Source organism: Podarcis melisellensis (assembly GCF_964234715.1).
Source record: "Podarcis melisellensis genome assembly, chromosome: 14".
NCBI classification, from domain to species: domain Eukaryota; kingdom Metazoa; phylum Chordata; class Lepidosauria; order Squamata; family Lacertidae; genus Podarcis; species Podarcis melisellensis.
Window position 1 is genome coordinate 15,352,227 of NC_138546.1, and position 24,830 is coordinate 15,377,056.

The 24,830-nt window shown below is 45.2% G+C and overlaps 1 protein-coding gene and 1 long non-coding RNA gene across 2 annotated transcripts in view; one reads left to right on the top strand and one right to left on the bottom strand.

Moving 5' to 3' along the window:
- SHISA9 (shisa family member 9) overlaps nucleotides 1–24,830 on the top strand; it is a 261,988-nt gene that overhangs the window by 174,622 nt on the left and 62,536 nt on the right. The window lies entirely within an intron of this gene.
- Nucleotides 3,726–19,999, bottom strand: LOC309356583. The gene is made up of 3 exons (XR_014162866.1): nucleotides 19,902–19,999; nucleotides 8,500–8,619; nucleotides 3,726–3,792 (listed from the first exon to the last, which is right to left on the bottom strand). It is a non-coding gene; the product is annotated as an uncharacterized lncRNA (long non-coding RNA).

Here is a 24,830-nt window from a genome sequence, read left to right on the forward strand (position 1 = left end):
GATGAACAGCTTCATTCCGGGAGATTACTCGCGCCAACCTAAGTATTGAAATATATTCATAGCTTTTGGTGGTTGGAAACCATCCAGGATTTGGGGTGGGGTGGGCAGAAAGAAGCAGCCTCTAAAACCTGCACAGCAGGAAGTTTGGGTCTGCATTTTAAACGTTTCTTCAAGCTTTTGTTAAGATAAAAACAGCTTTAAAAAACTGATCCTGGCTCCACAATCATCTTTGGTAACAAAATGATTGGCGTGCTCTTGCCTGGCTGGACTGTATCCTTGAACTGAGATAATGCCCTTCAGTGTGGCCGAAAGGAGAATTGAGAGATGTGTGCTGTGCATAGTAACCTTTGACTTTTGCATGGCTGTAATGCAACTGACTGTCCCAAGCGAGAATTGGGCCAATATCACTCGTATGTGACCCCTTCTGATAAATGAACCACCATAGCCACTAGAGGACCGTGAAAAATTGTGTCATGGGCTTTTTAGACTTGTCTACCCATATACTAGGGATGCAGATGGCACTGTGGTCTAAACCACAGAGCCTAGGGCTTGCCGATCAGAAGGTCGGCGGTTCGAAACCCCACGACGGGGTGAGCTCCCGTTGCTCAGTCCCTGCTCCTGCCAACCTAGCAGTTTGAAAGCAAAGTGCAAGTAGATAAATAGGTACCACTCCAGCAGGAAGGTAAACGGCGTTTCCGTGCACTGCTCTGGTTTGCCAGAAGCAGCTTAGTCATGCTGGCCACATGACCTGTAAGCTGTCTGTGGACAAATGCTGGCTCCCTTGGCCAGTAAAGCGAGATGAGCACAGCAACCCCAGAGTCGTCTGCAACTGGACCTAACGGTCAGGGGTACATTTACCATAGGCGCCGACTCCATGGGGCTTGAGGGGGCCCGAGCCCCCTCAAAAATTCGTTTGGGGGGGCTCCGCCCCCCCAATAATCTCCGGCGCCCCTCCAGCAGAGCGCAATCACCGCCCCTCCCCCAGCCCAAAATGCACAGGGAGGGGCGGGCTGCATGCCTCCTGCCCTCCCTCCCGAGCAAAAGCTCTACCCAATTTCCTTTGGAGCTGATTAATAGGCGCAGCACGCTCTCCCCTATTTGCTCACGAGGAGGCGGCGCCACTTTATTTGCATATTCATGAGCTTATTTATTATTCATGAGCTTTCCCGGGCCCCCCCAATATTTTTTATAAGTCCGCGTCCCTGACATTTACCCATGTACTTTCTGAATCCTAAGGGGGGTGCATTGATTGCCAGATTTGTTTCACCCCCCCCCCCCCAGCTCTCCTACCCCGTTATAATCATGTCTTCTCCAGATAAAACGTGACCAAGTCCTTTGACCTATCCTCATAAGATTTGCTCTCCAGGTTCCTCACCACCTTTGTCACTCTCCTCTGGATACAGATGGATTTTCCATGAAGCTGATAAATTGTTGCCATCCTTCCTTGCACATCAAATTTTTAAAAGCCCAACCATGCTCTCTCTCCCCTCCCCCCGCCACCCTTTTCTCATCCAGCCCTCATTCATAAGAAGATTGCATTGTTGCCAATTTTCTTCGTTCCAGGCTAAAAGGCTTTAAGTAAGCTGGAGGCTAAGCATGCTTCATTACTTTCAGCTCCTCTACATATCTAAGCTGTTTAAGTGCAGTCATTCATTCAAGTACCAATGAATACCGTCCTGATGTTTGCTTTTAAGTAAACTTACTTTAAGATATTCACACTTTCTAGGTCTGCCTGTTCTCACTTGCTTGACATTCTCCAAAGCGAGGGTATCACAGGTATAGTTGTAGTAAGCTTGCCTATGCATGTGCATGCAGGGAAACAGCTCCCCATGCAAACCACAACGAGAGCAAGAGGTTAAAGCCAAGCTCTCGCTCTGGTCTCATGTGTGTGTGGTTCCCTCCCCTTGCATTATAGTGCTTCTGAGATAAAGGAGGAGGAAGCCTGTAGGCATAAAAATAAATCATGGTTCAGATGCAAACTATTGTATCTGAACTGGCAACTCTCTTCCCAGCTCATAGAATTAACAAGTTCAGTTGACTACAGTTAATTGCACTAGTTCAAAAATCTCTGAACAACACCTGAAATCAGTTCCCATTATTGCTGGGTCGATGAAAATGAATTCAGTTTATTTTGGGGTAGAGCTTTGCATGATTTCTAGTTCATCTTCATGTTCATTCTGTCATCCCACCTCCCCAGCATGAGATCCGGACTCTTAGCTTTCATTTTGTGAAAAATAAAACAAGCCAATTGGATATCTATAAAGAAAGTTAGAAAGCAAAATGTGGAGGCAACATTATAAGACTTATTAGGCACATATGGAGGTCTGCTGTTACTAAGGTCACTTGGTCACTTAATTGACAGCTGCCAAGGAATCAGAAGAAAGAAATGTGAAGCATTCCTTGCATCTTCCCTGCTGAAGGAGTAGCTTGCAGCAATAAATACAAATATAGGGGAGAAAGCATTGATAGGACCTGTAGTTTCTTCAGGGTACTGAAAGACATCCTGATTCCCTTCACACAGCTACAATTGACAGAGTCCCCTTGGTTGAGCAGTTGATCGTTTAACCACTCCAGGAATTGTAACACTGTGAAGGGAATAAGGGGTCTCCTAACAACTCTCAGCTCCATTCATAAACCACATTTCCAGGATTCTTTAGGACAATATAAGCTCTCCCTTATATCTCCAAATGTGAAAGTGGTAGCTAGGGGTTGAGATTGCGTGTAAACCATAGAGTTGGTAAGGACCCCAAGGGTAATCTAGTCTTACTCCCTGCAGTGAATATAATTTAAAGAAAGCTGAAATTTCAAGGAAGGAGCTGGAACGTCCCTTAGGAGACCAGTTTCCCCACAGGGCCCTGCTCTGGTTGCAGGTGTGGTTTTATACACTAGTCAATATAATAGATAACAGGCATCATGCAAGCGTAGTGCAAAATTGCTGTTCAAAACCTGTCCAGATGAAACTGTAAAGTCATCGGGGTTTTCCCTTCAAATGGAAGACCATGTATGAATTATCAGAGCATTAGCAGACTTTTGCAAGAACTTCAAATTCTCATGGCGGCTGCCCTTGAATGCTCCCACCGGACGGGATTAATTACCAAGAAGGTGATTTTTCAAGTAAGGCTGAAGTATTAGCAAGTGAAATATACTTGAACAGAGATGCCTCTCCTGTGTTTTCCTCCCAGTCAGTTTCATAACTTGACTCAGCACATTGTTATTAATTTTAATAATAAAAAACACACTTTAAAAATACCTTGGGGAGCCACCTTGCAAACTGTTCCCCCCCCCTTAACACCAAAAGTAAATTGGGAGCAAAGAGACTTGCAAAAGGCTTTCACTCCTCTTGCAAAGTTAATGACTTTATTAAAACCTCTTCCGTCCAAAGAGGAGGCGCTCTGAGGGTTTCCAATAATTACTGTGCTCCATTATATCAGAGATCACAAAATGAAGGTTTTAAAACTTCATTAGTCTCCTGGCCCCCAATATGCTGATAGGCTGGAAATCTGGCCTCAACTGCTAGCAGAATATTTCATGAGCTGGGGGTGGGAAGGAATGGCAATGGAATCCCCCTCAACCAGAACCCACCCTGAACATTGTACTTCCTGGGATGGTTTTCAGAACAGAAGTTCGTAATAAAGTGTTTCGGAAACTTATCTGCTAAACATTGAAAGAGCACTTAGTTTTATTCCCCAACACCACTCATTTTTTTTTATTTTTTTTAATGCAATGGCGGAAGCGCACGGTTTCATCATTTCACTGTTGCTCTTTGCTCCGTGGGACAATTTTCTTTTTCTTCTTAAAAAAAAGAAAAGAAATACAAAACTAAAAGTTTTTTCAAGACTCTCTTTATCTAGGATTTATGACAAGCCAATGGACTCTCCCTCTCCTACATCACCACCATTTAAAAAAATGGCAGAGAGGAAGATTTTTTAATCATGTTAACATCACACAATTGCAAAAAAGGTTCTTTATATATATATATATACCCCGCCCTTCCCGGTTCAAAAACTGGGCTCAGGGCGGCTAACAACAAATTTAAAACACTTAATTGTAAAAGCAGCATAAAATACAGTATAAAAACATGAAGAACAATAAAATTCAAAAATCAAAAAACAATTTAGGTGAAATAAGCATTAGATAACCCCCAGGGCTAGCTGGCTGAATTGGGCCTACTTGGGCTAGCGAATAGACACTGGGAGAATTAGCTGTGGGGTCTCAGAGTGGGTAATCTTCATAAAAGGGGAGGGGGGAAGAGAAGGATATAAAAGAGCAGGCTGAATTCAAATTAAAGGCCAGGCGGAATAGCTCTGTCTTACAGGCCTGATGGAAGGAGGTTAAATCCTGAAGGGCCCTAGTCTCATGGGACAGAGCATTCCACCAGGTCTGAGCCATCACTGAAAAGGCCCTGGCCCTGTTGGAGGACAGTCTGACTTCCTTAGGGCCCGGGACCTCTAAACTATGGTTATTCATGGACCTTAAGGTCCTCTGCGGGGCATACCAGGAGAGGCAGTCCCGTAAAACAGAATTGGATGAGGAGAAGGAGGTCCCTGCTCCTGCCAACCTAGCAGTTCAAAAGCACGTCAAAGTGCAAGTAGAAAAATAGGTACCGCTCCAGCGGGAAGGTAAACGGCGTTTCCATGCGCTGCTCTGGTTAGTCATGCTGGCCACATAACCCGGAAGCTGTACGCTGGCTCCCTTGGCCAATAAAGCGAGATGAGCGCCGCAACCCCAGAGTCGGTCACGACTGGACCTAATGGTCAGGGTTCCCTTTACCTTTACAGGAGGGGATTGTGCTCGAATCCTGCTTAGGAGTTTCAAAGGCATGTGGTTGGCCACTATGGCTACAGGACTATTGGCATGATCCAGCAGGTTTCTCTTATTATGGAATGCAGCCCCTGAGCTGAAAGACGGTTTCTTTCCTAGCCCTGCTCTAGGCGGACACACGGAATACACTTCTTTTTTAGAAAAGAGAATTGAAATGGCGGGAAGCTGGTTAAGCATATAAGGCTGTAAAGCCTACGCAGTCCCTGTCACCGCAGTCATGCTGGTGGAAAGACAAGGCGATTTGAGCCAGGGGAAGTGAAACAAATCAGGAGCTCAAGGGATGATGTGAAATTGACAAAACACTACAAAAGCCTCCCCCTGGCAGCCTCATTGCATCACCGAAGGAGCGAATTGTATTTGAGGTTTGGTGGTGTATTGATTCTTGAATTTGAGGTGGCCAAAAAAGGGAGGAGTGGGAGGGAATCAGGGTAATAGCTCAAATATAACTGGAAACAGAGAGGGGAAATCTCAAGGTGTCAAATAAAAAGGTATCCATTAAAAAAACAACACACCTTCCGGTAAATATTTACAGTGCCCAACACATTTCAAGCTGTTGCTCTTCCTCAGAGGCAACTGTAAAATCAGATAACAACTGAACCATAATTAAATCAGGTTGAATTAATATCCTGCAGATCCTCAAGATTGTGTCTTAGACATGCAATCGAGTAACCCAGTCTTACCAGATCTTACACACAGCTTTGGAAATTTGTGCGTATCTTTGTACGCTTGTCTTCTAATATATGCATTTTTGTGCACACTCCCTTTGCCCAATAATATACAGTGGTACCTCGCAAGACAAATGCCTCGGAAGACGAAAAACTCGCAAGACGAAAGAGTTTTTCGTTTTTTGAGTTGCTTCGCAAGACGATTTTCCCTATGGGCTTGCTTCACAAGACAAAACGTCTTGCGAGTTTGTTTCCTTTTTTCTTAAAACCGCTTAAAGAGGTGCAGTTGCGACTGACCATGCTTCGCAAGACGAAAAACCATGCAAGACGAAAAGACTCGTGGAACGAATTAATTTCGTCTTACGAGGCACCACTGTACACTGAATCACAGAATTGCAGGATTGGAAGTGATCCCAGGGGTCATCTAATCCAACCCCCCTGCAATGAAGGAATTACAACTAAAGAATCCCTGGCAGATAGCCATCCAGCCTCTGTTTAAAAACCTCCTATGAAGGAGAGGCCATTAGCTTCCCAGGTACAGTGGTACCTCGGATTACAGATGCTTCAGGTTACAGACGCTTCAGGTTACAGACTCCGCTAACCCAGAAATAGTGCTTCAGGTTAAGAACTTTGCTTCAGGATGAGAACAGAAATTGTGCTCCGTCGGCGCGGTGGCAGCAGGAGGCCCCATGAGCTAAAGTGGTACCTCAGGTTAAGAACAGACCTCCAGAACGAATTAAGTTCTTAACCCAAGGTACCACTGTAGTCCTTTCCAGCTCTTACAGCCAGAAAGGTCTTCCTACTGTTCAGTCAGAATCTCATTTCTTGTAATTTGAATCCATTGGTTTGCATCCTACCCTCTGGAGCAGCAGAAAACTTGCTCGCTCCATCTTCCATGTGGCAGCCCTTCAGATATTGCAAGATGGCGATCAAATCACCTCTCAGTCTTCTCCTGGCTAAATGTACCCTACTCCTTCAACTGTTCCTCATAAGGCTTGGTTTATAGGCCATTCATCATCTTGGTCACTCTCCCCTGCACACATTCCAGCTGGTCATGAACAGGTTTAGAAAGTACTTCAACTACTTGGTCATGGGGGAGAGCTTTCTTGGACTATTCATGTTTATTTATGTCTTTATAAAATATACCACCTACACTTATGAAATATCTTATGATATAATACAAAATAATTGCAAAATGGCTGAGTAATCTAAAAAGAAATGAAAAATTAAGCAACTAGATCGCCCCACTAGCATAAAAATGTCCTCAAGAGATATCTGAAGGTTAACAGCAAGGACGGCTGCTGAATCTCTGCTGGAAGAGTGTTCCGCAGTATGGGACCAGCAAAGCTAAATCCCCTCTAAATATTTGTTCATCTCTAAACACTAAATCCTTGTTCAACTCTTGTATCAGCTGGCCTCACTCGAATAAATATGTAAAAAAGAAAAGCTGTAAATAACCTAAGAAAAGCGATGGCTGCAGAATGAAAGGGAAACAGAAGGAGATGCAGTTGTCTAGCCTGGAGAAACCTGAGAGGGAGGTTGATAACAGATGCATGAAGCGATTGTTGTAAGGAGGGCCAGAATTAGGGTTTCTTTTTTTCTTTTTCCATAGGCAATGAAAGAAATAAAGGTCTACTTAGGATAATCAAATTAAAAAATGGATTCAAGGCCAGAAATGAGTTCCAGACAGCCCTGGACTCACATACTTCCTCTGTCCTCTATTTCTCCTCCAGGTTTAAAGGTAAAAGAACCTTTTCCCTTTCGTGGTATGAGCAAACCACAGTTCTGTGTTACAGGTGAATTTGTGGGAGCTGTGGTTTGCTCCAACCCATTGGTTTAAACCAGGAGGAACCAACGTGGTGTCCTCCAGATGTTGTGGACTACAGCTCCCATCGTTCCCAACCAGCACAACCAATAACTAGGGATGATGGGAGTTGTAGTCCAAAATATCAGGGGGCACTATGCTTAAAAACAAACAAACAAAAAACCAGGATCAAGGCATGGCCTCAGATTCTTGTGTGCTAACTTGACTGTGGTTTGAAGCATAATTTCCAGAACCAAGCCTGTGAGTTATTTGATCAGGACAACTTTGGGAGGAATTGCCTATCTCTGCTTGTGGTTTCATCCATTCATGCACCCCATGAGAGTACACATTTATATGCAAATATAAAAATATATATTTGTATATATACAAATACAATGGATGGTGCTGTGGTCTAAACCACAGAGCCTACGGCTTGCCAATTAGAAGGTCGGCAGTTTGAATCCCCACGACAGGGTGAGCTCCTGTTGTTCGGTCCCAGCTCCTGCCAACCTAGCAGTTCGAAAGCACATCAAAGTGCAAGTGAATAAATAGCTACCGCTCCGGCGGGAAGGTAAATGGTGTTTCCATGCGCTGCTCTGGTTTCGCCAGAAGCGGCTTAGTCATGCTGGCCACATGACCCGGAAAAACTGTCTGCGGACAAACGTCAGCTCCCTCGGCCAGTAAAGTGAGATGAGCACCGCAACCCCAGAGTCATCAGCGACTGAACTTAACTGTCAGGGGTCCTTTACCTTTTTATATACAAATACACGTCTGTTGACCTGCTACTGTAAACAAGCCCGGTTCTTCAGGCAAGCACAACTTCTGATCACATCTTTCTTTTTCCCCACACGCACACTCTCTTCACTAAACAATTAGCTTTGGGGGGGTGGCATGGCACCACACAAGGCAAGCCAATGCTCTGGAGTAACTATTCTCTGTGGAACTGTTTTCTCAAGAGGCTCCTTCTCCAGATCTGCTGAGGTAACCCACATCCATACAGTAAAATCCCCGATGTCTTTCTGAGAGTCTTTTGTTCTTCTGCACATCAGTCTATCTGAAGAGTTTTGCAGCAACCATCACCATAGTAACAGAGAAAGTTCTCCTTGCCCTAGTTTATAAGGGGTGTTACTTGGGGTGTTTTATACATTCGCACACACCATTCTAAAGATGGTAGGGAAAAAATTCAAGTGGAAAAGGTTTTCCGCATACCTTGCAGTGGTCGGTTCTCTGGGGATTGTGGGTAGACCTGAAGCACGCCTTCTGCCCACATTCTCAGTTCACCTCAGTAGGGCTGATGGGTAGGATCTGTGCCAAAATGTGAAACTCTACCTAAAGGTGAGCAGGAACAGAAAATGAAAAATATTGATCCTTGCTATAATTTCTACTTTCCTTGTGTCTTAGGTTTCCATAGCCAATATAACATAGCATAAGCCCCTCACCTTATGGCAAGACCCATAGCTCAGTGGTAGAGCATCTGCCTAGCATAATGTTTCAGGTTTGATCCCTTGCATCTCCAGGTAGGACTGGAAAAAGCTCCTTCCTGAAACCCTGGAGAACTGATACCAGTCTTAGTAGACAATACTGAGCTAGACTTTGTTGTTGTTGTTTAGTCATTTAGTCATGTCCGACTCTTCGTGACCCCATGGACCAGAGCATGCCAGGCACTCCTGTCTTCCACTGCCTCCCGCATTTTGGTCAAACTCATGCTGGTAGCTTCGAGAACACTGTCCAACCATCTCGTCCTCTGTCGTCCCCTTCTCCTTGTGCCCTCCATCTTTCCCAGCATCAGGGTCTTTTCCAGGGAGTCTTCTCTTCTCATGAGGTGGCCAAAGTATTGGAGCCTCAGCTTCAGGATCTGTCCTTCCAGTGACCTCTCAAGGCTGATTTCCTTCAGAACGGATACATTTGATCTTCTTGCAGTCCATGGGACTCTCAAGAGTCTCCTCCAGCACCATAATTCAAAAGCATCAATTCTTTGGCGATCAGCCTTCTTGATGGTCCAGCTCTCACTTCCATACATCACCACTGGGAAAACCATGGCTTTAACTATACAGATTGCATTAATACTCCATCTCTCTTCCAAGGTGCTCCTACCTCTCTCCATTTTATCCTCACAACACTCCTGTGAGGTAGGTCAGGCTGAGAGACTGTGACTGGTCCAGGGTCATGCGGCAAGCTCCATGGCTGAGTGGGGATTTGAACCTGGTCTGGTAAGCTGGTATCAGCTTACTACACTTCTCAGTGGTTGATGATCCTTTGCTACTTGATGTACCTGTAGGGACAATTCATTTGCTGATGAAGAATTACCATCGAAACAGTTCATCATCTGTTCTACGCCACATCGCTGCACATTTGCAGGACTGTGACTGTTGAAAGGCATTTTGCCTTCATCTCCAAGTTCCCTGATACTGACTAACCATGCTCTCTATTGTTGTCCATGACTCCAATTATTTGTTACTCCATTGCATATTTTCTGTTTATGAATTGTGAAACATTATACTGTTATAAATATTTTGTTAGCACATTATAAGCCGCGTGTTGCCTGTGGTTGTTCACAGGGGATTTCCTTTGTTGTTTATCCATGGCTGCTGGCGACAGTAGGTGGAGCCAAAGTTAGTGACAGGCTAAGCTGCAGCCAATGATAGGTGGAACCAACTAATTGTAGTTCAATCCCATCCTCCTCGCTTACAGGGAAAACACTGAGACTAAGGAGGAGGGAACTGATAGCCAGTCCAGGGCTGTCTTAAGCATATGCGGCACCAGGGTGCACAGATCCGCCTGCCACGCCCCCGGTTGCCCAGTCCCAGGCACACAAGAGGGCAGAGCTGGCCAGCCACCTCAGCATCTTGCTGGCTCGGTTGCCCCTGAACTCGTGGCGCAGAAGAACCCACCATGGCACTCCAGCTGACGGGTGGGCTCTTCGCTGGACTCTCAGTCTGGTGCCCCTGAGAGCCCAGCGCACGGATGCCCCACACTCCTAGTGCCTATGGGTAAGACCAGGGGTCTGCAACCTTTTCCAGCCGTGGGTCGGTCCACCATCCCTCAGTCCATGCGGTGGGCTGGACTATATTTTGAAGGGGGGGGAATGAACGAATTCCTATGCCCCACAAATAACTCAGAGATGCATTTTAAATAAAAGCACACATTCTACTCATGTAAAACCATGCTGATTCCCGGACCGTCCACAGGCTGGATTTAGAAGGCGATTGGGCTGCATCTGGCCCACGGGCCTTAGGTTGCCTACTCCTGGGTAAGACAGTGCCAACCTCTGGACTGAATGGGGGCAGACAGAGTTGGTGGGGCAGCCCCCATGCTCCCTAATGCTCCAATCTCCACTGTGTAAAACAGCCCAAGGAACAAATAGCCTGCCCTGTGCTCAAGCCCTTAGGATAGAGCAAGCTATAAAACCAAGTCTTATAAGGCAGGGGGAGATGTAATAGGTTAGTCCGTAAGAGGGATGGCCGCATACCCTTTTTGGGAAAGCGCTGAGCCTCTGGGGCTATTGCAAAGAGCAATCATGCCTTTTGCACTTTTTCCGGGTAGCGACCTTCAATTTGTCTTTAAGCCCTTATGCCTGGTACAAGTTTGTTCCGATGGCGCTGTGGTGCTGAGCAGAGAAGGAGATGGATTCTGCTCTGCCACCTTCATCAGCAACAAAATTGTAAGCCAGGTTTCCACACATCCTGCATCTTTATTACCGCTGAGGTTGTAAGAAACAGCCATAAAATATAGTTGGATTTTTCCCCGCTCCAGAAGATCAGCAGAGTCTTGCAGCACTGGCAGTCTGGAGGATGGGAAGGGAAATATTTTGTGGTGAGTCACAATGTCAGGGCCGTACATTACTGGGACTCCATGGGGCTGGGGAGATGAGATTCAGTAGCAGATAAGTTCCGCTTGAACCTTTTTCAGGCTGAGGGCCTCATTCCCTTCTGAACAAACTTCCAGGGGCCACATGCCAGTGGTGAGAGGGAGCAGAGACAAAGGTAGGCAGATGTCACAGGAGTGTGCCAGTCAGTAACCAAACAGCTCAAAGTTGGAGTTAACTCTTTATTAGCAAAAACACGGCCTCCACAGATTTGGCTGAGTGTCAGGTCTAATGAGCACAGCAACTTATTCCTGGTGGTTTTGCTCCATGGAAATCAGTTGCCAGGACTGAAAGTCCCCACCTCTCCACACCTGCCTAAGGTGCCTGCCTCTCCAGGGTTTTTTTCCAAGCATTTGGAGACTGTCTGTACATCACCAATTTCTCCACCCTTTTCATGCCTCTTCTGGTTCTGTGAGATAAGGCAGTAAGGGAGCTCATGGCAGCAGGAGGGGGAGACATCCTTGATTCTTCACCAGCCTGACTCATCTCTAGCTCTTGGCCTTCCTCCTCCCCCTTTCCTGCTTATGTTTCTGCCTCCAATTCTGGACTTATCTCTGTCACCGTCTATCCCAGATCAGTAAGCTGTGTTACCCCTCAGTATTCAACACCTCCTCTTCCCACTCTTCTCCCTGTGACCACTTGTTATTGTCCCACCATCACTCCACAGCGCTCTGAGCTGTCTTCCCTTGCTGGTTCCTCCTACCATTCCTCTGCACCCAACCAGTCCATGACAGCAGAGCAATAAATATAAATTGTGGGTGAGTTTCTACACACCCTCACATATCATACTCTGTGCTCAGTCCAGACAGGCAAGTACCATTACCAGACTTCAAGGACACCCCAGCCAGGAAATACACACCCAAGCAGGTTGTTAAGGAAGGCTGGGGATGGGTGTGGCCTATGGGGTGTGGCTGGGAAGTGGGTGTGGCCTGAGAAGATTCCCACATAAAGAGCCTGGGTGGCTTCTTTTGGCCCCCAGAGCTGAGGTGCCCCACCTTTGCCATAGGATACTGCGTCCTGCTAAAAGCATTCTAAAACTAGGCTTCAGGAACAGACTCAGAGCTTGGCACCTTTGGGCAGTTGCCTGGGGTCCAATGCCCTGGCGGGGCTCACCACTGCTGCCTGTCATGGACACGATTTTAATTTGTTTCTGGTCTGGCGCTCTGACTGAGCAGTTGAGTCTAGCAGCTGCAATTGCAACTGAACCTGGGACGTTCTGCTTGCAAGTACCTGCTCTACCACCTGAGCTCTCTCTTCTAAGCATGTTTGTCATGGGTGAGGGGCAGTTGCCCATCAGAGAGCAGAGCCGTAGCTAGGTGATCTTGCACCCCTGGCAGAACCATCCAGATTGCACCCCCTAGCCATGGACAAATTAGCTCTTCTTTCCGCCTCTCCTCCAACCCCGCCCCCTTCACCCATTCAACCCACCCTCTTGCAGGGGGGCCCATTGCCTGGGCCCCTGGTGGGGGCCCACCTCACCACCCCCTAGCTACAGCCCTGTCAAAGAGGTTAACTCCCAATGCCCACTAGGCTCCCACTAATTTGTGGGCATTTGCCAAAAAGCCCAAGAACATCTTACCGCCTCCAATGCACCATTTCATAATGCTGTTAATGTCCTATAGAAAGCAGAAGAGCGCCTTTAAAAAAGCAAAAGTTCATTTTCATCCCATTCCAAGTGTCTCATTTAATTTGCAAACACAGGAAATTCAAGTACTATTCTTAGCCTCTATTGTGAAGACACCCTTGTGTGCACTTGTGAATTGACTGTAATGCGAACTTACTAGAGGCTCATTTAAATTTGACTGAAGGCTGTGCTGTGGAGTGCTTGCGGTTTTTTTATTTGCAGTCAGTGCCCGATGCACTTTATCAGCCATCTGTGAATCCATGTTGCTTTCAAGAACAGGTGCACTAGCACCCATGTTGGGACGCGAAGGGTCTTCTGGCGCAGGCGCTTCTAAAGGAGAGGCAACGCAAAGGAAAGAGATGTGCCAAAAACACTGCAATGTGATGTTCCATGGGGTAGTTCTCTTAGTCCATTGCAGCAACAAAGAGACCTGCAATGTTTTAAACACTAACTGATCATGATAAATAAGTGTTGGTTTCTGCTTTCTTCTCTGTGCAGCGAAGTGCTTGTCACGAGACAGGTTGTTTACATTCCACAGAGTCTGTACTGTTGGGTTCCCACGGGAACGGGAGACTGGATGTGACGTACACTGGTTTCCTGTTTTTCACTGCTCTTTGCAGTTTCAGTTTGTGATTCTCTCCGTGCCTTAGAGGAGAGATGACGCTTTCTCTGCTCTGGCAGAGGGAAGATGTTTTTCTGTAACTTACCAGCTTTGAACTGTAAATAAAGTAGTATAGAGCATGTTGGCTCATACTTCTCATCATTCCGCTGTGCACTGGACACTGCTTATCAACAACATTTGGTTTCGGGCCCAGAAAAATGCAGTGTTTTGAGATTGGGCTTCAGAAGTCGGGCTCCTGGCAAAGGAACAAAGGAGCACAGAGACGAAGTGCCGGCAAAGCATCGGAACAGCGGCAGAGAGACGGAACGCACGGTATCTGCTCTGCGCGTCAAAATGATTGATGAAGGTATGTGCTACTGCTCCGGGCAGCCTGCCAGCTTCTAATTAATGGCTTTAAGGCTGGACTTTGAACTTTTAAAGCCGTTTTCCACGGCACAAGCGCAGTGGCTTGGATGGCTGGGAAAGTGAAAGTAACTTTTACAAATGCTGCAGTTTCAAGCAGCTGCAGATGTGACGCAGCAAGAATTTAGCACAGCTTAGAGAAAGCACTTGGGGACTTTCGCTTTTGAACTTGCTTTTGGAATGCAGTTTGAAACAGCTGCAGATAAGCAAATAAACAGAAGAGCGGCACAGGCTCACATGCAGAGGCTGTTTTGAGATTGCCTTTGGATTGAAGCAGCTGTACACAGAAGCAGCATGTATACAGCAGCTTGATTTAAAGCAGCAGTGATGGCTAGCTGCAGAAGGCTGGATGAAGCAAGTGGGGAATTTGATACCACTGATCAGCCAAATGCTCAACTCACAGTAGCTTGTGATACTGCCATGATTCAGAATGGAGCAGATCGGCGGGGTGCTGGCTGCATGGGAAATGGGGAGACTTCACAGTCGTCATCCCATAGTGCAGTGGAACCACCAGATGGCGCCAAAGCTTTGAAGGCAGTGAAATGCTACTCGTGTGGACGTCTAGGCCATATGAAGAGGGAATGCAAATATCCCAGGGCCAAGACAGAGCAGCGCAGCGGAAGCTCATCGCGTGGAAAAGGCCAGAGCACAGGCAAAGGTCCGGTGTCCAGGACAACGCAGCACAAGGCAATGGTCTCACGCTACGCTCCAAAGGTTACAAAGGTTGCAGAGGTTGCAGAGGTCCAGAAGACGTCTAGATCTTTCTTCGTTGTTGATTCAGCTGCAACGCATCACATGTGCAACGATAAGCGACTGTTCGTGTCTTTTACACCGCAGGAAGGTGCGATTCACCAGGCGGATGACCACACAATCCCCAGTAAAGGCTACGGAACTGTTGTTCTTCACAGTTTGGACTTATCGATACAGGACGTGCTTTATGTGCCGGACGCGAAACATAATCTGCTCAGCGTTGGACAGCTGATTGAGAAGAAAATAGACGTTTCCTTTAAGAACAATAGATGCATCATCACCAAGAAAAATGATTATCAATTGTATGCTGAATTTGTTGATCGTTTGTTTGTTTTGTATTATGATGATGTTGTGCAGGATGACACTTGTTGCATTGCAGGTTCTAACAAAAGTTTGCATGCAGAATGTATTCACGATTTTCACAGGAAATTTGGACATTTGCATCTTGAGGCAGTATCTAAAATGCCTGCTTTGGTTGAAGGTATGACTATTAAACCCTGCAGGTACCACATGAAGTGCAAGGCATGCGCAGCAAACAAGGTGAAAATGGCTGCGAAAGGTAAGGTGTCTAGTAGGCAAGCTACAGAGCCATACCAAATTATTCATGCTGATTTGGTTGGACCACTAGCGCCCTCTTTGGGTGGGAATAGGTACTTCATGGTTCTTGTTGATGCATTTTCCAGGTATATTTTTGTGTACAATCTCAAGCAGAAATCAGAGGCTTTTCCTAGGTTCAAGGAATTCTGTGCTTGGTTGGGAAATGTGCATGGTAAGAAGATTAAGATTCTTTTCACCGACCGGGGGGGAGAGTTCACTTCTCAGCAGTTTGAAGCTTTTCTGGCTGAGAAAGGAATTCAACACGATTTGTCTAGTCCTCGCTCGCCATGGCAGAATGGACTTGCGGAACGAGCAAATCAAACATTGCTTCAAGGGTTAAAAACCTTGCTGCATGATGCAAATCTTCCAGAGAGTTATTGGGCCGAAGCTCTCTCATGTTTCACTTACAGTTATAATCGCAGGTTTTCTTCAGCGATTGGTTGTACCCCCTATGAGAAGATGTTTGGCAAGAAGCCATACATCAAACACATGAAAATTTTTGGTTCGGACATGTGGGTTCACTCACCACAACACTCCAAGTTAGACAAGCGTGGATTGCATGGTATCTTTCTAGGTTATCAGAAAGGGTCTTACAGAATAATGATGACTGACTCTAAGGAAATTAAGCTCACAAGAAGTGTTGAGTACAATGCCAAGTGGGGGGAGAATGTGGGAATTTTCCAATGTTATCCTGATGACAGTGATGAGACTGAGGATAGTCAAAAGCAACCGCAACAACCCACACCCACTGATGAAGGTTCTGATTCTGAGTCTGAAACTGAAACTGAATCGGGTGATTCAGAGGATTTCAAGAGTGCGAAAGCCTCTATGCGACCCTCTGAAAGCTCTGATCAAGAATTGGAGGAACCATTGTTCACAATAGGTCACTTTTCTCCTAAGAAGGAAGAGGAGAGTGTTAAAGACTTAAGGCTAATTCGCAGGTCACAGAGAGCCACAAAAGGCAGACCTCCAAAGAGATTTGCTGATGAGTTTGCTAAGATAGCAGTAACAGCTGTTAAAAGCTCCAAGAAGGTTTTTGAACCTTCAAGTTTCCAAGAAATCCAGGATTTGGATTCAAAGGAAGCTGAGCCATGGTTAAATGCCATGAAGGCTGAGCTTGATTCCTTGGAAAGGAACAAAACATGGGAGCTAGTTCCAGTAGTTCCAGGAATGAAATTGCTTGGAAGCAAATGGGTCTTCAAAGCGAAGACTGATCAAAATGGCAAGATAGTCAGACACAAAGCCAGATTGGTAGCCAGAGGATTTGCACAGGTACCAGGTGAAGACTATCACGAGACCTACTCACCCACAGTGAGGTATGAGAGCATTAGGCTTATGCTCAAGCTAGCTGCAGAAGAAAATCTACACATTAGTCACCATGATGTGAATACAGCTTTTCTATACGGATCTCTAGGTGAATCACTTTATATGCTTCCACCTGATGGCGTACAGGTAAAACAGGGATTTGTTTGTGCTCTGAAAAAGTCAATTTATGGTCTCAAGCAAAGTGCACGGTGTTGGCACACAAAACTCACTGAAGTATTGTTTTCTCTAGGTTTTAAGCAAGGGAAAGCTGATCCATGTGTATTTGTCAAAGAGGAGGGGCAAAAGAAACTGTATTGTTTGTTTTATGTTGATGATCTTTTATTCTTTTGGAAAGATATCACAATGTACAATAACGCCCTAGCTCAACTGAAAGAGCACTTTGACATGAAAGATCTTGGTGAGGTAAACAACTACCTATCTCTGGAAATAGAGAGAGATCAAGATGGTAACATTCTAGTACACCAGTCACGGAAAATTGCTGATGTGTTAAGCAAGCTAAACCTGATGGATGCTAACCCTGTGGACACACCAATGATAACAGGTTATCAGGTAGATGACACTGAAGAAGCATTTTCTGACACTACACTGTACAGAAGTGTGCTAGGCAAGCTAAACTTCATTGCCAGATGTTCAAGACCAGACATTGCTGTTAGCTGTAATTTGCTAAGCAGACAAGTCAACAATCCTACTGTTAAGGATTGGAAAGCTCTGAAACGCATAGCGCGGTATTTGAAAGGCACTATGCATTACAGACTGAGATTTAACAATCAGAAGTCTGGTGGTCTTGAGATATTTGCAGATGCAAGTTTTGGAAGTGACACTACAGACAGGAAAAGTACGTCTGGAGTTTGCTATAAGTACAATCAGGGTCTATTTGATTGGTCATGCAAGAAGCAAACAACAGTTAGCTTAAGTACTTGTGAAGCTGAACTGAATGCACTGTCTTATTCACTTAAAGATTGTGAATGGTTGTTACAATTGTGCAAAGACATGAAAATTCCTGTCAAATGTCCAATCCAGGTTTACCAGGACAACAAAGCATGTTTGGCTTTGCTAAATTCTGAAGGTTGTAAGCAAAGCACGAAGCACTTGCAATTGAAGTTGCAACATGCTAGGGAACGTATTCAGAAGGGACTCGTAACGGTGTCCTATATGCCAGGTAATGAAATTCCTGCTGATGTATTGTCCAAGATTGTATCAAGGGATCAACACTGTACCTATGTGCAGAAGTTGGGTTTGTACTGATATTGTACGAACACGCTGCCCAGAGATGTTCACAGAAAGGGGGAGGATGTTGGTTTCTGCTTTCTTCTCTGTGCAGCGAAGTGCTTGTCACGAGACAGGTTGTTTACATTCCACAGAGTCTGTACTGTTGGGTTCCCACGGGAACGGGAGACTGGATGTGACGTACACTGGTTTCCTGTTTTTCACTGCTCTTTGCAGTTTCAGTTTGTGATTCTCTCCGTGCCTTAGAGGAGAGATGACGCTTTCTCTGCTCTGGCAGAGGGAAGATGTTTTTCTGTAACTTACCAGCTTTGAACTGTAAATAAAGTAGTATAGAGCATGTTGGCTCATACTTCTCATCATTCCGCTGTGCACTGGACACTGCTTATCAACAACAGGCGTCCAAATCCAGAGGGAAACGGGTTTGGTTGATGCTGTGATTCCGTACATGTCCGCCCATGTATTTGATGGTGCTTCTTCTGAAATAAGTGCGCATAGTATTGTAGTGCAAGTCTCCCTGAAATCAATAGGGCAAGTTGTGAGTTGTGACTAGATTTATACCCCCATTAATTTGAATGGGACTTTAGCATAACTCACTTTCTTTGGATGCAATGTTGGGCAAAACCCTGAAAAGATTAAGCGTAAATTAAAACAAGTACTGTTAACTCACATCTTATGCTTATTTTACTTGTGCAATCACAGCTTTGCACTGGTGGAGGAGGGATTAATAAATTAATTAAAAAATGGAAAGTGAAGGAAGTCCACTCTCCATTCATTTATTCCCTCACCAGTGGGTAGAGCAATGGATTTTACCTCTGGTAACTTGTCTCTCTCATCATGGATGGCGGCTCATATTATGAATGTAATAAAAGTTCGTCATAGCCTTTGTCTAGCAGAATAAACTTATGAACTTGAAATTTGTATTTAACCTCTGTATGGTAGGCTGGTTACTCTCTATTCTACATCCAAGGAAGCAGGGGGCATTGTTAGAGTTCAAGGACACATTTCAGCCAGGTTAAAAACACTCAAGGGGGATGCAACTGGGCAGCCAGTGTGATAGAGAGGGCTATCCTTTGCCCTTGCCTGAGGTTCCCTACCTAATTCCACCCTACCAGTTGAAGGCTGGTTGTTCTTCAAGAGGATAGAAATGCTTCCATCTATGGGAATTTGTTTGTGACTCTGGCAGACATGCACATTGGTCTTCCTACCTTTATTTCAGTGGTATTATATGAGTGTCCTAGCAAGGAAGCAAGGAAGGTAGCATTAGCCAAGGCTGGAGGAATGGATTGGTGTGATTTTTCCAGGCTGCGGGAAACCTGTGTTCTCTTTCTGAGTGCCTAAGGATGGCCGTGCTGTCAGCATGTCGCCTGTAATCTTCTTTTGCCTTATCTGCTGCGCATTGTTGCTGCGATGTCACTCCAGAGTGGGCTGAAATTCAGCTTCTATTTTCTGATCCCCATTTCTCAAGGGTTTATGATAAACAGATGCATTATTCACAGCAGGTAAAAAAGGAGGGGAATGAATGAAAAATCTAAACAGTGTTCCCAAAGTGCATTTGAGCCCTTGATTTTGGGGGGAAATAACAAACCACTGTGACTCATAGAGCATAGCTTTACATTTCAAAAAGAAAAAAGACTTGACCTCAGGGTGGGTTCTGGCAGAGTTCACATAGCAATCATGCCTGCATTGGTCCCATATGGACCGTCAAGTGTGGTCAATACAGCAAGTTGTAGCTATCATTATCCTTCCTTGTTCGTGTTAGTGAGATCAGTGGAGTATCATCGTTAAACTTGGAAGCTAAGACAAGGTTGATTTAACCTTCTCTAAACATTAATCCAGAATCCTTTAAGGCAGACTGGATTTTCCCTGGTGTTACCTCTTTTCCTCATCTTAAAAACAACAATCATACATACATACCTCTTGTTACATTTGCTTCATGATACGTTTTTTCAGGTTGCGTCCTGCGGCGACCTGGAAGTACTAGAAAGGGTTACTTCCAGGTTTCGCCACTCGCGCATGCGCACAAAATGACGTCACACGCATGCGCAGAAGCGGCGAATCACGACCCGTGTGTGCACAGACACGCAGACACAGGTTGTGTTCCTTTCAGGTTGCGAACGGGGCTCCGGAACGGATCCCATTCGCAACAGAGGTACTACTGTACTCTGGTTTGTGAAGAAGTAAAAGTAGTGTTTACTTACATACTGTAGATCTTGAAGCAGCAGTTTCAGAAGCAAAATGAAGGCAGGCTTATAACTACTACTAAGTTACAAAGCTTGCAACTTCAAAAACGGTATTTGAGCTGTACAGCTCAGACACACATGTGTGGTCAACTTGAAAGCACAATGAAGAAAAAGGAGCCTGGCCAGACAGGTAGGAAGTATGTAGTGTTACAGCTTCCTGCCACACTAGACAAAGGAAGAGATCTCACAGAGTTCTCTCTGGCAAAATTTACAGGAGAGCTCTATGAGCCTCAACCCTTTAGTGTGCTTATCTAGTAAAACATGAACTGTTGGTTTTGACTGCAATGATGTCCCACAGTGAGGAACCTCAGTTCTGAAGGGTGGGGGATGCAGACTTTGCCTCACAGCCATGTTTTCCCTGCCTTGAATGTTACTAATGCCTGATTGTGCCTCTTGCTTGTCTGGATGGAAGATAGAGAGCTTTGTGAGTGTGTGTAGAAACTGGCCTGTTTAAATGTTACAAAGGTAACATTTAGATTAATTCTTTGCCCACTTTTGCCTATGGCCCCACGCACCACTGTCATGTGCCCCCTCCCCCCGACGATTGCCCCAGAAGGAATGTGGCCCTTGGGCTGAAAAACACTCCCCACCTGTGGCATGTATAGATATATCAAAAAGGATTTCACTCTGCATGTTTTGTTTTGTTTACTTTCTTGAGATCATATGTCACGGTGGCCTGGAAGAGAAGGAAGTCTGAACCTGAAGCCATGCTTCAAATCAAAACATCTTATAAAAGCCAATCAGAGAAGTGAGGAATAATTACACTCTTTGTGCCGAAACTCTGTTCGTGTTATCTTCGCCATGCATCTTTGGCTGAGAAAGGCATAAATGCGATGAACTGGTGTCAAGAACCTAGACTGATGGTCGCCATATAAATACTTAACAAGGCTATCTCATTATTCAAGTCATTTATTCCAATCAGGCCGTTTGTTATGATATAGCTATTTCTAACCAGCCTAAATCAAGCACGACGTGAGGTTTCGACTTCAGGCACCCGGACGAGTAAGAGCTGTAGGATTGTGAGCTCAGTTTTCCTTCGTAAACTGCTTTGCAATCTTCTCTGAGGAAAAGCGGCCTCGGGAACTCCTAGTAAGGTTAGACTGGCTCCCTCCTTGTGGTCTTTCTGCCGGCAGGTGAAGGCTGTTTTGTTGCTGCAGGCTTTGGGGAGCTAGCAGTTTTTAAGAAAAGTGCCTTTAGTTCTCTGCTGTTTTTACTATCTATATTTTAATAGATTTCGTTTTTCATTCCATTATAGTTAAATAACAATTTAACTATTATCTTTTATATGTTTTTAGCTTTATTTATGTTTGTTTTTATTTTTGGAAGCCTCCTTGAGTCCTGGTTCTTAGGAGCTGGGGGAAGCAGGGTATATTAGTAGTAGTAGTAGTAGTAGAAGTAGTTTAGTCGTGTCCGACTCTTCATGACGCCATGGACCAGAGCACGCCAGGCACTCCTGTCTTCCACTGCCTCCCACAGTTTGGTCAGACCCATGTTTGTAGCTTCGAGAACACTGTCCAACCATCTTGTCCTCTGTCGTCCCCTTCTACTTGTGCCCTCCATCTTTCCCAACATCAGGGTCTTTTCCAGGGAGTCTTCTCTTCTCATGAGGTGGCCAAAGTATTGGAGCCTCAGCTTCAGGATCTTTCCTTCCAGTGAGCACTCAGGGCTGATTTCCTTAGGAATGGAGAGGTTTGATCTTCTTGCAGTCCATGGGACTCTCAAGAGTCTCCTCCAGCACCATAATTCAAAAGCATCAATTCTTTGGCGATCAGCCTTCTTAATGTCCAGCTCTCACTTCCATACATCACGACTGGGAAAGTAGTAGTAGTAGTTAGATATACAAAGGCCCATTATGATTACATCATTTGATGATATTTTAGGTATAGTGAACTTACTGTCTGTAGGTGCATTCCTTATGTAACTGGAATTGCAAGTTTGGGAAGAAACCTGCAAACAAACAAACAAACACCCCTAGAAATATAGCCCGGGGCTGTATTTGACTAACTTTTACTCAGCACAAACCCACTGAATTGATTGGACCTCAATTAGTCATGGTCATTAATTTCAGTGAATCTGCTCTGACTAAAGCAAACTCCAGAGCAGCCCAATGCAGGTTTGGAATGACTGGCAGTTGGAGAGGGATGGGACAGAAAGCCACAGGTAGAAGAATGTAATGGAGTATCCTGGGAAAAGGCACACTTGATTCACTGACTGGAACTCTGAAGAGGAGCAATCCATGCTGCAACGTTTTGTTGCAGTGCCCCACTTGTTAAACAGGCTAGTGCACAGGTGGGGAAGTGATTCATTTCACTCCCCCCCCCCCTGCACACCACTTCATTCCAATTCAGTCACTCACTGGGTAAGTTCTTCCTTTCGCTAACGCTGACAGCAAATTCCTCTCCCCTTCTTCCCAATGCAGAAAGGTATTGAAATAGATTGTAAACAGACAGATTTTCACAAAAGGAATGCGACTCAAATGAGCCTTCTTATGAAAGAAGTACACAAAGCCCTGTGGGACGGCTGACTGTTCATGGGTAAAATGAATTCATGGCCACTGCCTCACAAAATAGGCTTTAAAAAATATTTAGCAAATTTATCAGTGGGCGCTGGCTGCTGTTGGGACTGGTAGAGTGGAAGGCAAGGAAGCCAACAGTAGGTGGCGCCACAGCCAATGACAGGCAGAGCCAACCAAAGCTAGTTTTGCCCCCAATCTCATCCTATCTGCTTCTACAAGGGCAACACTGAGACTAAGATAGAGGAAGGTCTAGTTACAGGTAGGTAGCCGTGTTGGTCTGCCGTAGTCGAAACAAAATAAAAAAATTCCTTCCAGTAGCACCTTAGAGATCAACTAAGTTTGCTATTGGTATGAGCTTTCGTGTGCATGCTTCTTGGTGTCTGAAGAATACTGATACTTGTTAGTATCTGAAGAAGTGTGCATGCACACGAAAGGCCATATGAATAACAAACTTAGTTGGTCTCTAAGGTGCTAAAAGGACCCCTGACCATTAGGTCCAGTCATGGCCGACTCTGGGGTTGCGGCGCTCATCTTATTTACCATCAGTAAATAATCGAGAGGATGGCACTGACAGTGTCAACCCACTCTAAATGCTTACACTCACTGTTAGCCTTCATCAACACAATGCCCTCCAGAAGGTTTGGACTACAACTCCCATCAGCCTCAGCCCACATGGCAAATGGCTTTAAATTTATTTATCTATCTATTTAAAGGTAAAGGGACCCCTGATCATTAGGTCCAGTCGGGGCCGACTCTGGGGTTCTGGCGCTCATCTCGCTTTATTGGCCGAGGGAGCTGGCGTACAGCTTCCGGGTCATGTGGCCAGCATGACAAAGCTGCTTCTGGCGAACCAGAGCAGCGCACGGAAACACCGTTAACCTTCCCACCGGAGCGGTACCTATTTATCTATTTGCACTTTGACGTGCTTTCGAACTGCCAGGTTGGCAGGAGTCTAAGGTGCTACTGGAAGGAATATATATATATATATATATATATATATATATATATATATATGAAGTTGACACTGTCATTGCCATCCTCTTGATTATTTACTGATGGTAAATAAGAAGGCAGGCATGTGGGGGCTGACTGAGGTTGGTGTGGCTCTCGTGATGTAGCCTCTCCAGGTATTTATACCCAGGGCTGGATTTAGGTTTGATGAGGCCCTAAGCTACTAAAGTAATGGGGCCCTTTATATGTCCAGCTGTCTTTGTCAACAACAAATTGTCACTGTTTTTTGTGTTGAATATATGCTATATGGTAATTTATGGACCTAATAGGTATCTAAAGCCATTTTAGTTGTTTTTTAATCATATTTTGGAAATGTACATCCAGGATTTTTTCCTTTAATTTTTTCTTTGGGGGGGTGCAAGTGAGTGGGGCCCTAAGCTATAGCTTGTTTAGCTTATACATAAATCCGGCGCTGTTTATACCCCTCCTCTGACTTCCATGAGAGAGAAAGGGTGAACACTCCCCCTTTTCAATTGAGTTTGGCTCCATATCAGCTTACAACAATAACAAGGCTTCATGCAGGAACAATCTATTACAGATAAATGGCTACCAGCATGACAGCGTTTCGCCATACAATTCCATTGGTCCATCTAGCTCAGTCTGATCGACAGCAGCTATCCAAGATCTCAGGTAGGAGCTGGTCTCTCAGCCCTACCTGTAGACCCTGGGGATTGACCTGCATTCAAGGGAGCTCTGCTTTTGAGCTACAGCCCCTTCTTTTCCAAATGTAGCTGGACTACAAGTCCCATCATCCTGGACTGTTGGCCATGCTGGCTGGGAGTGATGGAAGTCCAATAACATTTTGGGAGCCAGAGGTTCCTCCTTCCTGGTCCGATGCAACAGGTCGATCAGTTTTGGGATGTTGTTTCATTGGGAGGCAAAGAAACTAACGGCAAATCCCTAATAAAATTGGCTGCTTACCCTCACCTTGGTTTCCGTTCTCCTCCTCTGCACTTCCCTCCCCTCCCCCTGTGTGATTCATGCTGGGAAATGGGTTGCGATTTGAAGGGAAACACAAAAGAAAGTTAAAGAAATATATAAATGGTTTTAAAAAGTTATAGCCAGCTTCCTCCACCAGGCTCAAGGCAACTTTTGATTAGCAACAACAAGAGCAACAACAAACCAATCCGTTGTGATCCTCTTTATTTGTTGGTCGTACATAGTTCCTATTTTATATCTTTTTCATCTGCAAAATATGCGATGCCGAGCTCAAAAGTGCTTGAGTTCTTTTCGATTAAGCTTTGCTTGCCAACAGCCTGATTCTGTGCCAGTTTTCTCAGAAGTCCCGGCGAGTTCCTCACCCAAAGGACTGTCAGTCAATCAATCATTTCAAATCTCCCACTCATTAGCATTTTAAAGCA